This window comes from Marmota marmota, unplaced genomic scaffold (assembly GCF_001458135.2).
Source record: "Marmota marmota marmota unplaced genomic scaffold, marMar, whole genome shotgun sequence".
Taxonomy (NCBI): Eukaryota; Metazoa; Chordata; class Mammalia; order Rodentia; family Sciuridae; genus Marmota; species Marmota marmota.
In genome coordinates this window covers 17,669,576-17,686,144 of record NW_026000229.1, presented here as the reverse complement: position 1 = coordinate 17,686,144, position 16,569 = coordinate 17,669,576, and the positions used below count along the sequence as shown (strand labels likewise).

The window sequence follows — 16,569 nt, the reverse complement described above, 5'->3', positions numbered from 1 at the left end:
ATATGGTGGGCTTCAAGAGGAGGGAGGCTGCCTGGTTCAAGGCCTGCTGCCCTACAGAGAGCCATGCTTTAAGTAGGGCACCATGAGTGAGTCCTTAGGTGAGCTCTAGACATGAACCAAGAGTTTACGGTCATGGGTGAACCCATGAGCAACTGGGGCCTACTTTGTACCTGGAAAATTGGGAGAACAGAAGCCTGCAGGGGCAACCACCACCATTATCTAATTTTAGGATCTTTTCATCACCTAAAAGGAGAGCCCATGCTTATTAGTCCCTCTTACCCCCTAGCCCTGGCAACCACTAACCTGCTTTCTCTTTCTGGATTTGCCTCTTCTGGATATTTCACATAAATGGAATGATATAATATGTAGCCTTTTATGTCTGGCTTCTTTCAGTTAGTATAATGTTTACAAGGTCCATCCATATAGTAGAATGTGTTGGAACTTTACTCCTTTTCATGACTGAATAATATTCCATTGTGTAGAGGAACCCCATATTGTATATCTAGTAATCAGATGATGACATCTGGGTTGTTTCTACCTTTTGGCTATTGTGAATAGTGCTGCTCTGAACATCGTATACTTGTTTTTATTTGAACACCTCTTTTCAATTCTTTTGTGTATCTACCCAGGAGTGGAATTGTTGGGCCATCTGATAATTACTGAAAACCCTTCAGTGGCTTTTGGATGTTGTATCACGTGGATGTATCACCTAACCAAAAATTGGTAATTTTAACAAAAATAATTAACTTAAGAGAAAAACACACTGTTTTGTGATCATGGTTCGGCAGCCCTGCAAAGTCAACATTAGATCAATAAATGACTTTACAGGACCTAAAAGAAACTGAGGTGTAGGAAGTAAATGAGAGAATCCAATTTTAAAATATGACTCATAGAACCAGTAGGTCTTCAGGCTACAAATGCTCCCCGTCATTAAGTGTTCCAGCAGCAATGCCCTGGTGAGCGTGGGAAGGGCTGTGAGAATGTTTTCTAGATCCATGTTTTCAAAAAAGAGAAAGCGGTAATTAAAGTTGGCTTTAACACGCGATTATGTTGACATGGTCTGATAGTTACAGGGCCTCTCCCCAGAGCCCCGGGCTCCTGCAGTACCTCTGATGTCCTCCAGGGGGCGAGGCCAGGCAAGACTGGCATCCCCAGTGGAGCTCTGTGCTGGTGACCAGGGAGAATTGGGCCAGGAGAGCCTTTACAAAGACAAGAGCAGGACACACTGTGACAAAGAATCCAGTGCTGGGAGGACACTTGGGAAACATATTTCTCAAGCACTTTATTTTTATAAACAAGGAGACTCAGACCCAAAGTAGCTACTGCTGATTACAAAGGCAGTGGATAGGAATTCTGGAACCCTCTGCTGTGTTGCAATGTGCAGTGTGAGCAGAGAGGCTTCCCATGGCTGATGGAGCTGAGTTTGGAGCCCTCCTCCCTCTCTCTCTGCCCCAACCCTCCCCATTCCCACTATTTACTTAAAGGTGTGACCCCAGGTCAGTAACTTAACATTTCTTTTTTTGTTTTATTTTTTGATACCAGGGATTAAACCCAGGGTGCTCAATCACTGAGCCACATCTCCAGCCCTTTTTAGTTTTTATTTTGAGACAGGGTCTCGCTAAGTTACCTAAGACCTGGCTTAGTTGCTGAGGCTGGCTGTGAACATGCAATCTGCCTGCCTTAGCCTCCCAAGCTGCTGGGATTACAGGTGTGCGCCACCACACCTGGCAGTAACTTAACATTTCCGATCGATTTTTTTTTCTGATCCCATATCTCTTTAGTGGTCTAATAACATGTATGTAAGGCTAAGGGGAGGAAGAAATATCATGTACATAGGACCTTTATGCTTGCTACCTAGTAGATTCTCAGTAAATACTTGTTGCGTGAATGGATATTCCTTCCTCTGACTCTTGAGGCAGTTCTTGTGCTGCCCAAATAAATCTTTATTGAAGACATTTGGGGCAACATCTTTGTGAGTTTTCTCCTATCTAGAAGGTTGACCCTAGCCAGGGAAAGAAATGGGAGTTTGGGGTGTTAGTGCCATTCTGTTGGGGTGAAAAAGTCCCTTTGTGAAGCCTGCACAGCACAGTGACAGCTCTGCTGCCCACACTGGGAAGTCTGTGTGTCTGGCAGCAGGAGGTTCTCAGAGCTACCAGAATGTCCCAGGTCTTGACAGCAACTTCATGGAGTCTCTGGATTATGGATCCAGAGGTCTTCTGAGGCCAGTACAGCCCCATCCCTTTGATATAGCTCTTGCTTCCTCTCCCTTACCATTCTGCTAGAGGCCAACTTGGCTGTTTCTAGTACAGTCAACCTTCCATATTCATAGACTCTACATCCATAAATTCAACCAATTATGTTTGGAAAAATTTTTTTCTTAATTGCGTATGGGACAACCTGGAAAATGCACAACTCTAGGGACAGAGCACACATATGTGGTTACCAGGCCTGGTGCAGGGAGGGCAAGACTACAAAAGGAAAGTGCGGTGGGGATTCTTTGGAGTGATAGAAATGTTCTGTGTCTTGACTGTGGTAGCCATATGACTATATGCGTTTGTCAAACTCAGAAACATACAAGAAAGGGAGTGGATTTTATTGTGTGTAAAATATGATATAATAAATCTTACTCAAGAAAAGAAAAGAGGGAGAGAAGGAAAAAGGAAAAGAGACAGAAATTGGGGAAGAGAAAGAGAGAATAAAATTATCCAGTGCAGGGGTGGCAAATGGCCAATATGCTGAATCTTTTAAAATTATTACAGTCTCAAATACAGTCAGACAAGCTGATAGGGACAGATGGACAAGTACATAATTCGACCAGGCTCAGCATTAGCCTCCAGTTTAGGATGGGAGCTGCAGGCAGGAAAAAAAAAAGTACTGAACATGTAAAGACTTTCTTCTTGTCATTATTTCCTAAACAATACAGTATAATAATTATATACATAATTTATATTGTATTAGGTATTATAAAAAATCTAGAGCTGATTTAAAGTGCACAAGAAGGTGTGTGCATAGATTATATGCAAATACTATGTTATTTTATACATGGGCTTGACCATCTGTGGATTTTGGTATTTTGAGGTTTTTGCACCATTCTTGGTCTGATTTCTCTAGTACTTAGAACTGTACTTGGTACAGAGTAAGTGTTCAGTTAGGGATCTCATGACAGTGAGGGAGTCTCCCCTTGTGAGTTTCACTAATCCTTTCTATATCCCCTCCTTTAGCCTTTTTGTTGGTTATACCTGTGCCAGCCTTCTTTCTTCTGATTTTTTGGAACCCATGTGAGTTATCATTAGTTTTTCACACAGTTTGCTCCTTTTTCTGGATAGGTGCCAGATGCTACCTCACAGGGGTGGCTCATTGCACACAAAGAGGCACAAAGATCCTGAAGGAGAGGAAGAAACAAATGCCTGCCTACCTGGCCAGCACTCAAAAAACAGGCCGATCAACCCAGAGCCCTCACACCTTGGACCTTCCCCAACTCCACCCAAAGTATCTAGCCAAGTATGAGTCTGGATACCACTTATACAAGTCCTTCTGTCCTGCCCCCCCCCCCAGCCACAGGAATGAGAAGCTACAGGTCAGGCAAGAGGTGAGGTGAGGATCCGATTTGACATTAGGACAAGTAGGGTTCACATTTCCTAGTTAAATCCAGATATATCCATATGGTGACATCATAGCACAGGAAAATGTCTTCATGGGACTGTCATAGAAAGACAGGATAAAAGCCCTGGCCTGGGGATGAGCAGACTTAGGTTTTCCTCCTGGCTTAGACTCTTTAGGTATCAGTTTTCTTATTTGTAAAAGGGCAGATTGAGCTAGATCATCTCCATGAGTCACTCACTTGCCAAAGTCCTAGTCCAGGATCCCATCTCCAGGGGAAAGGTGGCTACATGATATTCAAATCTTCCCATGGCAGCCACTCCTCCCTCAGTTTCAATCCCACAATAATGCCCCATCACAGAGACCTAGATTTAGGACAGGCTGATGGGGATGGTGTGGAGAAGTAAGTAGATCAACTTATTTTAGGGAGCCCAGCTCTGAGGAAAGTTGGTGGTCTACCCAATTTCTCAGGAGACTGAAAATATCCAAATGCCTATTTAATAAGTGCCCAGAGATCACAGCTTCCAAAAAGAACATCATTCTGCATACCAGCTATATGCCGGCCTTCTTCACCCCACACTCCATTCCCCTGCCTCTTCCCAGAATGGTTGCTCCTGGAAACCAAGGTATGGGCAGAAGGCTGTTTGGCACAGAGTGTATCTTGATGAGAGGAGGAGCTCCCTGACCTCTAGAATCCTGGCCTCTGTACCCTTCACCCCCACTGCTAGAGACCCATTGGCCAAGTTCCAATGAAAATGCCTCTTCTCCATATTCCAAGCAAGCTCACAGGGCCTCAGGCTTACAGTACAGTGTGGCCATGGCTTTGGTGAGGGTCTCTAGTAGGTGCTAATCTTCAGCTTGCAGAGACTAATGGGCCTGATTTCCTAGGTAGGATCTGACCTCTTTAGTTGAGAAAGGAGTAGCCCCCACCTCCTCCAGGGCCTGGGGTTGCCAGTATGGTTCTCACCGACTTTCTTTAGAATCTTTTCTATCTTTACTATTAGGTTACATGAAAGTCATCTTTGTCTTTTTCTTTTGCAGTGCTAGGGATCAAACCTAGGATCTCATGCATGGTAGGCAAGTGCTCTATCACAGAACTATATCCTTAGGCCCATTTTTGTCTTTCAAAGTTAATATTCTGGTGTCCTTATCCCCAGATACCAACTCCAGGGGGTCTAGGGAAAAAGATGGAAAAACTCCCAAAGTATGTAGTATGAAGTTGGAGACACAAGTTTGCCAGGAACTACTATATGACTGGCAAGTGTTACATTACACATTCTGTGTGCTATCTCATTCATTTGTCAACATGCCATGGGGGAGGCATTATTATAAACTTCTATTTGTAAGTTTTGACTTAAGAGGTTCAGAGAGGATAATTCACTTGTCCAAGGTCACATAGTTATTAATAGGCAGAGGGGCACTTAAACTCAGTTCTGTCCATCAAGTTGCTGTATTCAAGTGCCAAACTTTTGCTGAGAACTTACTCTAGTTCCAAAACCCTGGGGCCAACACAATAGCATGTATGCTCATGGAAAAGGAATGGATAGCTCTTATATTCCAGGACACAGTTTCTAACTTGGGGGTGGTGTGAACACGAAGACTATTCCAAAGCAGACTGAAAGAAGTACCCAAAGGTATAGTCATATGTCACTTAATGATGAGGACGTTCTGAGAAATAATGAGTCATCAGGTGATTTCATTCCTGTGTGAACATCCAAGAGTGGACTCACACAAACCTGGATGGTATAGCCTACCACACACCTAGATTTATGGTATAGCCTGTTGCTCCTAGGACCAAAACAACTCCTAGGATGAACAAAACAACTTCTAGGGTGAACAAAACAACTCCTAGGATGAACAAAACAACATGAGATTAAATCAAGCAGAAGAGAAAATGATGCAATCAAGAGATGTGGTAAACACGAGATGTATGAGGCTGCTGCCAGCGAAACACAGCACACTGCTTTATAGTAGACATTTTTTTAAAAGTAGAAATCACTCTAAAATATCAGTAAAAAGCATGATATAGTAAACACAAAAGCCAGCAACACAACCAGTTGTCACCATCAGATATATGCATTGTACATAATTTTGTGTTTCATACATTTATGTGATTGGCATAAATGTATATCAGAATACTGAGTTGTGCTTGGATCTTTTTTTTAATGAGATATCAGAGTGATTGGGAAATATCTTTGTTTATTTTTATGTGGTGCTGAGGATCAAACCTAGTATCTCACATGTGCGAGGCAAGCACTGTACCACTGAGCCACATCCCTAGCCCATTGGATCTTTTTTTAAAAAATTTTTTTTGTAGTTGTAAATGGACAGAATGCCTTTGTTTATTTTTATGTGGGGCTGAGGATCCAACCCAGTGCCTCACACATGCTAGGCAAGCGCTCTGCCACTGAGCCACAGCCCCAACCCTGCACTTGTATCTTATGACAGCTCTGTAGCACTAGGCGATGGGATTTGTTCAGCTCCATTATCATCTTATGGGACTGCCGTTTTATCTGTGGCCTGTCACCGATTGAAACATTATTATGTTGCACATGACTGTATAAGCAGAGCCTCAAGGGAATGTGATTGAAACTGGGAAATATCCAAAGAGAGAGAGAGAGGAGGAGGAGAGAAAGGAGAAGGGGCAAGGGGAGAAGGGAGAGAGGGAGGGGAGGGGAAGAGAAGCAAGGAGGGGAGAAGAGGAGGAAGGAGGGAAAGAGAGAGAATATGAGTGAGATGAGTGTAGGGAAGGATTTCTCTAGGAGATGGGCTTGGTGCTGGGCCTTGGTCGATGGGAGAATTTCCCAGGTTTTAGTGGAAATGGCAGAGGAAACAGCTTGAGCCAGAAGCCAGAGTAAGAGAGTCAGGATCTTGTAGCAACCAGTGTGGAGATAAGTGTGGAGATAAGCCAGGCTAGCAGGTTGGTCAGGATCAAGTGTGGGGATGTAGGGAAGGACCTGGCTTTCTTCTGGGAGCAGTGGGGAGCTGCTGAAAGCTTCCGGTAGAGCACAGGCAGAAAGAGACAGGCAAGTTTGTATGAAAATCTGCAGTAGGAGGCAGGAGTGAGGACTTGATGTACTTTCTCCCTTCTCTGGCCATAGCTTAGGGGCAGCGCCAAGAAGAGGGTGGGTCCTAGTGCTGGGAGCTCCCTATGTGCACATAGGCCCCAGGGCCTCAGTGACGGTGTCTGAGGAGGGTGTGGCCTGATGGGAAGTCTACAGAAAACACTGAGAGTTCTGAGGTAGAAGGGGTGATGGGTGATGGGTATGGGGAGGGAAAATGGGACACAATGAGGAAGAGTCTTTTTAGCTCAGGGAAAGAAAACAAATGTTATCACCCTTTACAAATTTGGGCTCAATTTTTTTTTTTTTTTTTTTTTTTTTTTTTTTTAGTTATAGATGGACACATACCTTTATTTTATTTACTTATTCTTATGTGGTGCTGAGGATCTACCCCAGTACCTCACACATGCTAGCAAGCTCTCCACCACTGAGCCACAAACCCAGCCCCTCAGGCTCATTTCTAACCTTGAAACTCTTTTTTAGGGAAATGAAAATGATGTTTTATTTTTCCATGTACAGTCAAAATTCAGTAAAATTGAGAACCAGTTGCCTGGAACATTCAATTCACTGGAATTTTTAAAAAATTAATTTGGTTATGAAAAAAACAGTTAAGTCTTTATAGACAAGTTAACATCAGGATGTCAAACACTTAAAGACCTACTATGGATAACTGTAGAATCAATGATGTGCATAGAAGTGACTCAGGACCCATTTGAGGGGTGTTGGTGAAGCAACTCTGCCTAAAAGTTTGCTCCACCCTATTAAGCGTTTTCAGAAGTCCTAAGTCCTGAAGAATTCCTGGTGTCCTCTCCAATGTATAATTCAGAATTCTAAAAATAGTTAAAGTACAGGGTAAAGCAGAAAAGTTACATGTATGCTACAATTCGACTGCATTCTCTGCAAAATTCTTATTTAACTTCATTGCTAGCACTCACTCTCTTGCTTGCCCTCTCCCTCTCTTGCCCTCTCCCTGCCCCTCCCTAACCAGCATTGTTCTTACTATCCTGTCACCACATCCAAAAGCCCACCACTAGAAAAGATATTTCTTTGGACCTTGAGAATGCTTGTATTTTAAAGAATTCCCTAATGAAAAAGAGAGGATGCTACTATTTCAAGAAGAGGTAGGGAGCCTGCCTGGCTATGAGACCCTAAGCAAGTTCCTTGATATATCTCTGGAGTTTAGTTTCTTCATATGTCAAATATAGAAAAGGAAAATAACAGTATCTCTCTTGTTTGGTTGTCCTGAGGATGAGGTAGTCAATACACAGACAGAAAACCTTATGAAGAATGCCTGGCACACAGTGGGTCTCTGTAAGCATAACTATGTTATCACATTTCACCTTCATCATAATGTAATGGATGATCATTATCCTCCTTGTAGTTAGGTAGCATGAGGCTCAGAGAAGATAGGTAACTTGCTTTCAGACACAGAGCTAGTAAGTAGCAGAAATAGCTGGGAGTCAAACTCAAGTTGGTTTAACTCTAAAGACCTACTCTCTCTTCCTCCAACTCAAGTACAAACTTCCCTGAATAGGGAATTACATTAGGCTTTCATCTTGTTCTAATTTAAAAAAATTTTTTTTGGACCCAAGGGTGCTCTACCACTGAGCTAGAGCCCCACCCATCCTTTTTATTTTTTATTTTGATACAGGGTCTTGCTAAGTAGCTCAGGCTGGCTTGGGACTTCTGATCCTCCTGCCTCAGCCTCCCAAGTAGCCAGGATTACAGCAGTGTACCACTGAGCCCAGCTTAATATTTCTTTTTTGAAAACCAATGGTACAAAACCCAAAAGGAACAAAAGGGTATGCAGTAAAAAGTCATTTCCCTCTTCCCTTCTGTTTTCCCACCCGGGCTCCCTCTGCAGAGCCAGCAGCACTTAGGTTTTTTGTTATATTCTTCCAGGGCCAGCTTTACAGTAAGCATTTCACGGCTTACACATTTATTTACCAGAGTAATGTAATTCCCTGAGTGCCTCATATGTGCCAGGCACTCTATCCTGGGGCTACCACTGCCTTCAGAGGGCTCACTGGCTTGAATCTGGAGGTTATTTATGGAGGGAACTTGCTGTACTGACTGCTGCGTTCTGTGCTTTCCCCATCTGCAGCACCTCTTCACTGGGTAGAGCCAACTTGCACATTCTGCAGACAGGAAAAGGCCAACCAAAGTGCACGGAAGAAAAGTCTTGTCTGCCTTGGCCTTGCACAGCATCCAGCCGGCAAGGAGCATGATGGTATCTGCTGCCAACAAGAGGACTCTGTGATGCTGGATTTGTGATGTAGCACCTCTCTGGGGTTAGTTTCATACTCTGTGAAACTCCTGACCGTCTCAGTTCTCTAAGGACTCTCCCCACAGGGTTCGCAGGAAGTGCCATTTTCCATGAATCCTTGCAGCTTCTGGCCTCCATCTCCAGCCTGAAAACCCCAGTGCTCCATAGGGAACTGAGAATGGCCAAAAAGGTTCTAAGTTCCTTTCCTTACCTTTTTGCCATTGTTCTTTGGATGGTATAAAATGTCAAAATACTTTTTCCCCCTGTTGCTGCTGCTGCCAGAAAATATTTATAACCATGACAGCCATATCAGAGCTTTCTTAATTGCTTAATTATAAAATATGCTTATAACCTTTGGAGTGATTATACCAATGCATAATTATGGGCATTACCAACTTTAGAAAATTGTTCTGGTCAGAACACATGAATTCCCATTCTCTCTTTCCAAAAATAAACATTTGGGTAAAGGAAACAGAGCAAGAATGTCACTGTTTTGGAAGCAGTTCTTATTATTCCAGTTTCATAGATGTTCAGGAGAGGCCAGGATGCTGGCCTAATGTCACACAGCAGATCAGTGGTAGAGATGGGACCATAGCCTGCTTGGCCCCAAAGCCCTGCTTCTTTTCAGTTCATAAAGTACATCACTGAAGAGTTCAGACTATGAAAATGTATGTTCTAGATGTTTGTGAAATTTGTTTTCTGGATAACTAAATATTCTGGATAGCTAAATTGTCACATGAAGGTTAAGAAAGAACAGGAGGCAGCAGAGTTGGGGTTCTCTATGCCTAGCATTCCTTTCTCCATCACAATTCTATATCTTAAAATGTGTTTGGAGGCTGGGGATGTAGCTCAGTTGGTAGAGTGCTTGCCTTCTGGGTTTAATCCCCAGCACCGCCCCCAGCCCAAAAAAAATTGTTTGCCTCTTCCTCTCAGTGGACTGTAAGTTCCTCAAGAACAGTTCTGAGATCTGGTCAAGATGGGGTGTGTGTGCGTGTGGGGGGCGGATTCATATCTTCATTCTCACCCCTGCTTGTTTGTTTCTGGCTAGGTTTGTTCTGTGGTTTTAATTTGCATTTCCCAGATGACTAATGCAGCTGAATGCCTTACAGATGCTTAATAATTATTAGTTCCTTTCTTCTTCCTGTATCTTTGCCCCTTCATCCCTTCTCCTAGGACTTGGCAAAGTGTAACCCTGAGATGCCAGTGTCCTGAAGACCCAAATTTCTCTGTGTTGGCAGTTCTTTGTTATAAATCCTGTCTTTTCTGCCTATTTGCCAGCCTCATCTCTTAGCCTTCTGTCCCCTTGTACCCAACTCTCCAGCTGGATCAGCAGTCTCAGATCTTCTCTGAGCCTTTGCAATTGTTCCCTCTGCCTGAGATACTATGCTCCCTTCTCTACCCTGATTTCACACTCTTTACCTGGGTATCAAGCAGGTCCCAAGCTATATGCCACTTCCTCCAGGAAGTCTTATTTGACACTTCCTCCACCTCAACACCCACTCACCAGCCTGGGTTAGTTTTCTGTCCCTTGTTTGTGGCTAAGAAACATCCTGTACTTCCCCTCCTAGCACTTATCACACTGTTGCAATTGCCTGTTTGCTGGTGTCTGTCTTGTACCTTTTTCTTCATCCCTTTGAGGATAAGGCTGTGTGTTGCTCATTTTTATATCACAAAGCTTAGCATATCAGTGATATCAGTTGAACAAATGACCTGGTCCAGATCCCTTTATTTTTTTATTTAATTTTTTATTTTTATTTTTTTTTAGTTTGAGATGGATACAATAGCTTTATTTTGTTTATTTAGTTTTTATGTGGTGCTGGGGATTGAACCCAGTGCCTCACGCATGCTAAACGAGTGCTATACCACTGAGCCACAACCCCAGCCCTCCAGATCCCTTTAAAAGGACAAAAATCTAACTTTCTGTGCTAGCTATACTAGAACCAGTGGTATTAGGCCATCATCCCTGACCTCCCACATCAATTCTCCTACCTGCTAAGGTCTCAAGGAAACAGATGTTTATTGAAGGTCTATTGTATGCCAAGCACCAAGCAGGCCCTTTACATGGGATGTCATTTACACCATTGAAAGGCTTAAGGCCCAAATCTAGACAACATTTGGAAACTCAGAGGTGTGGATATACCAATCAGGCAATTAGCAATCAAGAGAAAATGAGTAAAACCACAGTGGTCTTCCTCTTGATAGTGGCAGAGGAATGTCTGTAGAGGAGGACTCCACATAGCTCTAAGCATTTACCAGTGACTAGCAAATGATAAGAGTGCAGGCAGACCTGCTGATTAAATAAACGAAGAATTGAAGAGGCAACACAGAAAGGGCATAAGTGAAGCTTAGCAGACCCATATTTCCTTCTGGGCCTAGCCTAATATTTTCCTCTATGTGCTGATAAACCAAACTGGACATTGAAATATTTGAGTCATGGGTGGCTCTTCACAGTGCTATTCAAGGCTGAACCTTGTGATTTCTTTAGATTCCATTGACAGGAACACCTCACTGCAAGAGAAGCTGAGAAAGTACTATTTGTGAACCCAAAAGGAAAAGAAAAAGGATTTGGGATGAATAGTTAGTGATCACTGCCGTAGCACAGAGAGATGGTCTTCCTTCTGTTAGTGTCACTAGGTGGCCATGAGCTATCACAGATTGTGGGTGCTCACTCATGTAAGAGTGATTATTAAGTTCAAACCTCAGATTTTGCAAATGGAAAGACTGGGGCCAGGGAAAGCAGTGACTCCTTCCCTGTTGGGGGTTGTTTGGTGCTAGAGCCATTCTGTGGTGCTTAATCCATCAGTATTTTATCTGCAAAGAGGTCTTTAAACAGGAAAACCTCATCTTCACAAAAGAGGCTCTCAGAGATAAAGAGGAAAGCAAAGGCAATACAAATTAAGATGTTGATATAATTATTACAGTGGTAGTAAACATAATGATTATTTACTCAGAAGGCTCTTCTGTGTCCTGTGGTTTCTAAGACTCCCTCTCATCAGTAACTTCATATAATACTGCAAAATCATTTAGATGACCATGTACAGAAAGGATAAAAACTTTGCCTTCTCTGATAAATGAACAATTACTAGTTATACAAATGTATGTAATTATTTAACCCTCTTTAAGCTTTAGTTCTCTCCATTTTAGTAAAATGAAGGTGGTATTATTTATCGTCCAGGGATTAAAGAAGAAACGAAAACCTCTATCAACAAATATAATTGGTTTTAATATCTGCTGTTGCTTACTCAATACCAAGAACATGGATGAAAATAAAAACACCTCTCAAGTGAGACCAAAATGTGACCAGAAAATAACAGCACTCTGTGACAAACTGCAGGGACAGAAGATGGGGGTGGTGGGGGTGGTAGTGAGGGAAGACTTTGAAGTCAGCTTGGGTGAGTGATGGAGGATTGCCCTGAGAAGGCACTGTGTTTAATGAAGGAGGAGAAGGAGGTGGCCAGGTAGAAGGGTACCAGATGAGAAGGGCACAGAGTGGTGAGGAAGAACATTATGTATAATAGGAGAATGATTTTAGGTACTGCTAGAACAATTTTTTTAAAAACACACAAAAACTTTAGCAAAAGGGAGGTGACAGGTGACTATGTAGGGGAGGTAATGTGAAAGGGGTGAATGGAAAGAAGTGAGAAGAATGACACCACCAATATTCTTGGGTAAGAAAGTGAGGGTGCATCTGCTGAAGCCCATGCCCATCATCACCCCTTTTTTGGGGGATGGGTGAGTGGGTTTGCTGTCTGGGGATTGAACCCAGAGCCTTGAGGATGTGGATTCTGAGCTGTTTCCCCTGTTCCCCTTTTATTTAGTCATTTAACAAATAGTTACTGAGGCCTGGCATATATCAAGCTGTATTCCAGGAGTTGGCAATCAGGCTTCGAACAAGACTGGCAAGGTCTCCAATCTCATGAGGAGATGGATAATAGATAAATAAGTAAACAAGCAAGAAAATATCAGATCAGTGCTGCTAGGAAAATGAAACCTGGTGATAGAAGAGTTTTTGAGCTGATGCTCCTCCACCCCCAACACTTTTCAATGCTTTGAAGCCTCCTCTTGATCTAACTTTGGTTTTCCAAGGAGGTTTGCTCTTAGAAAAATCTCTATAGTAAATATTTAAGCCAGCTCTCTGGGTGTTTCTAATCAGTCTTACCTGAATGGGGATAGTCAGAGCTACTTTTTCACAGGGCCTGGTCAGCTTTGTAATTCTTGAGGACCACAGATTCTACCATAAGTCACAAATCTAAATTTTTGGCAGGTTGCAGCAACCTTGAGCTTTTTCCTGATCACAGTTCTTATGCATCTGGGAACATCCCCTTCTTTCACTTCTTCCCACTCCAATGTATATACACATTCTTTATACGAGAATCATTTGATAGTACTGTTGGAATTGCGCATTCCTCCCCTGTGCAAAAAATGCACACTTTTAAAATAGGCCCACTGCTTCTGGCAGGTGTTTGGGCTGGTAGCTCCAGCAGATGTCCAGGGGGCTGGGTAGGGTATGGGGTGGTGGAAACGGTGGTGCAAAGCAATGGAGCTGGAAGCTCCCTCCTCACTATCTGGGCATGCTGGTATGTAAGTCGGAGCTCTTGGGAGCCAAAGGCATGCCAGCCAAGAACAAAAAAGCGAAGGTTGTATTAAATGCAGCTGCAGAATCCATGGATGAAAAGGCAGATTTCCCAGGGTGCCCCATGGCCTTCCCCCGTTTGACACATTTACTCACTGAGGGGTTCTCCCCCCTTCAAATTTTTCTTACTGTGAAAACTTTCAAAGACACAGGAAAGTTCTCTGTTTTAGGGCAGGCTACCAAAAGCCCCCAGGAAACTGGTCTCTGATTCCATTGGACTTCTTTGGACTGCCTGAGTCTACCCTTTAGGGGACGACCAAAATCAAGAATGGCCAAAATAGGGCCCCTGTTCCACGGAATTTTTATTCTGGTTATGGAGAGATGACAATAATACTATAATATATAATACTAATATATCTGTTTTAGCAGTTTATACCTTACAAGATGCTTTAACATGTCTGATCCTTTTAAAATCACAAACTCAGAATTGAAATGTACAGTTTACTCTCAAGGTGGAAAATACCTGATATATATATATATCTATATATCTATATCTATATATATATATAGATATATATATATAGGCACTTCCTAAACTCCTTTCTTCCTAAATATTGCTAAAGCATCACTCACCCACTCTTCCATTCATTGAACCCTTTATTTATTGGACACCTTCCATGTTCTACATACTATGTTAGAAATAAAGCAGGAAACCAGACAGACTTGTTTGCTACCCTTACGGACCTCCAAGGGGAAGACAGACATTAAACAAATAATTACATGCAGAAGAATGTTTTATAAAGGCAGTGTGGGGGCAGTCAAGGGCATCACACCCTGGGAGGTACCCTGGGGGTGGAGCAGGGTCAGAAAAGGCCTCCCTGCAGGAAGTGGTGTTTAAACTGAGGTTTAGGGGATTAGGAAACAGTTTCTGAGAGGGTGAAAAAAGTAACATTACATACCAGTATAAGACAGCATGAGTCAGACTGTTCCATGGCCAAATGAGGGGCTATAGATACCAAATGGGGAACATGTCCTGAGAGAAACATAAGATTGGTTGAGCCAAGCCTGAAAGATAAATAGGCTGGTAGGAGGAGATAGATGGAAGAGCTTGAGCAAAGGTTAGATATTATTGTTTATTGTTTATCCTGTGGGAAGCATCCCACAACTTCTGTTATAAACAAAACTATATTTAATACCTACTACATGGTAGTAAATCTCGTGATTTAATTTCTTTTTCAGATACGTATTATTTTTCCAGTTTTACAGATTAAGAAAAAAGTTGGGGGAGGGGTAAGGACTAAAAACACTTGCTAAGGTTGGCCACCAAATAATGGCAGAATTAAGATTTGAACATTTGCTTACCTGGCTTCCTATGCACTTTCCACAACTCCTCACTGCAATAACTTCAATAATATAATTTGAAAAAGGGCAAAGGAACTTTGAAGAAACAAAGGGGGGGAAAGGTCTCAAAGATGCTGCAGGAAGGTGGACACCATTAGCAGAGGACTGCTGGGGTTGAGGGAGTAGTGAGAAGTGACCAAGGGAGTGACCTTGGGCTGCTCCAAGATTGCACTTCAGGGAGGTGCCCCACTCTAACCACTACCCCGCCCAGTTAATAATTTCCGGACCTTCCTCCCCCCCCCACTCTGCCCATTGAATTGCTACATCAGTCTTCCCCCTCCCCTTGCTTGCCTTCTGGCCTTGTGGCTCCTTTCACGGGTTTTCAAGGAGCCCAAACTTCTGAGGCAATATTTGTAACAGCCCTGGTGTCCTTAAGACTGTCCCTAGTTAAGTCGCAGGCTCCTCCGGCTCCGGTGTAAGGCGAATCCAAGCAGCCCCTAGAGGTTTGCCCTCCCATAAACTCTTTTCTAAAATAGGCCAGAGAGCAGAGGACCTAATCTCGGCACGGATTAGCAAATTAATAGACTCGATGTCCCCCGCGGTAAAAAGAGAAACGTAACATCAGTTGTAGGGTATAGCGAAGATTAAATGAGGTATTTTGTATTGCAAAGTGCCTGGCAGGGAAGCGGTTCAGCGTGTCTAACAATGTTAGATCCCGTCCCTTTTTATCACCTGTTGGCGGGACCTCGAAAACCAGGTTACATGTATTTCACTTAAATTTCCAGCAGAGAGATTTGTAAAGTTCAGGACGACGTGCTCCTGGTAACGCTGAAAGTTAATCACGGTGACAAGGTCTGAATCCAGGTTCGTGGGTGCCCCAATGGGCTCAGCCACTCATCTTCCAGCTACGGCCGTGTGCGCAGAACTCAGAACCGACTCAGAACCACACCTGTCTCAAAGGACAGAATTAGATTGCTCTGGGACCCAAGCAGCCCACTGGCGCAAACACGGGGCCAGGCTTAATCTCCCCGGGCTTGTTTCTTGCTTGGTCTGCCCGAGTGGTTTGTATTTTCTTTCTGTCCCTCTGTTGCGTGGCCAGATTTTTCTACCACTAAGCCGCGTTGTAGTCAGACCAACACGCCAAGCAGTATCAGTCTCCTTCGCCGGACCCGATAGACGCAGCGGACCGGACTTGTCTGCCGGGGCCGGGTAGCCCCCTTCCCTGAGTCAGGGAAGCCGCAGCCGCCCAGGGGAGCGGAATTGGGAAAGTCACTTCCCAGCGCTGCAGGAACCTGAGCTATCAGATGAGGGTAGCGCGCGCGGAGACCCCGCCCGCGGGAGTGCACAGGGGCGGAGCCGGCCTTGGGGGCGGGACCTGACCGGGAAGGCGGAAGCCTCGGGTCTAGAGGTGGCGGCAGAACCCGGATCCCGGAATTCCACGTTCTTCGGAGCGGAGTGCTGAGAGAGGGCGGGCGGGAAAACCCGGCGCCCGGAAGCCCTTGCTTTCTTTGACGCAAGGGCTCGGGACGCAGCCGCTGTCTGCCTAGCGCCCGGCGAGGAGCGACCCCAGACGGAGCCTCCAGAGTCCCTCCGCCCCCGCCTCGTTCGGCCCCGGAGCCTCTGTCCTCCCTGCCACGGTCCTCGTGGCCATGGAGTGCCCGCACCTCAGTTCCAGCGTCTGCATCGCTCCGGACTCAGCCAAGTTCCCCAACGGCTCCCCGTCGTCC

General features: G+C 44.1%; 1 long non-coding RNA gene across 1 annotated transcript; it reads right to left on the bottom strand.

The window, feature by feature from the left end:
• Window positions 1-11,713: 11,713 nt before the first annotated feature.
• Window positions 11,714-16,563, bottom strand: LOC107138038. The gene is made up of 2 exons (XR_001502964.2): window positions 14,864-16,563; window positions 11,714-14,534 (listed from the first exon to the last, which is right to left on the bottom strand). It is a non-coding gene; the product is annotated as an uncharacterized LOC107138038 (long non-coding RNA).
• Window positions 16,564-16,569: the final 6 nt, after the last annotated feature.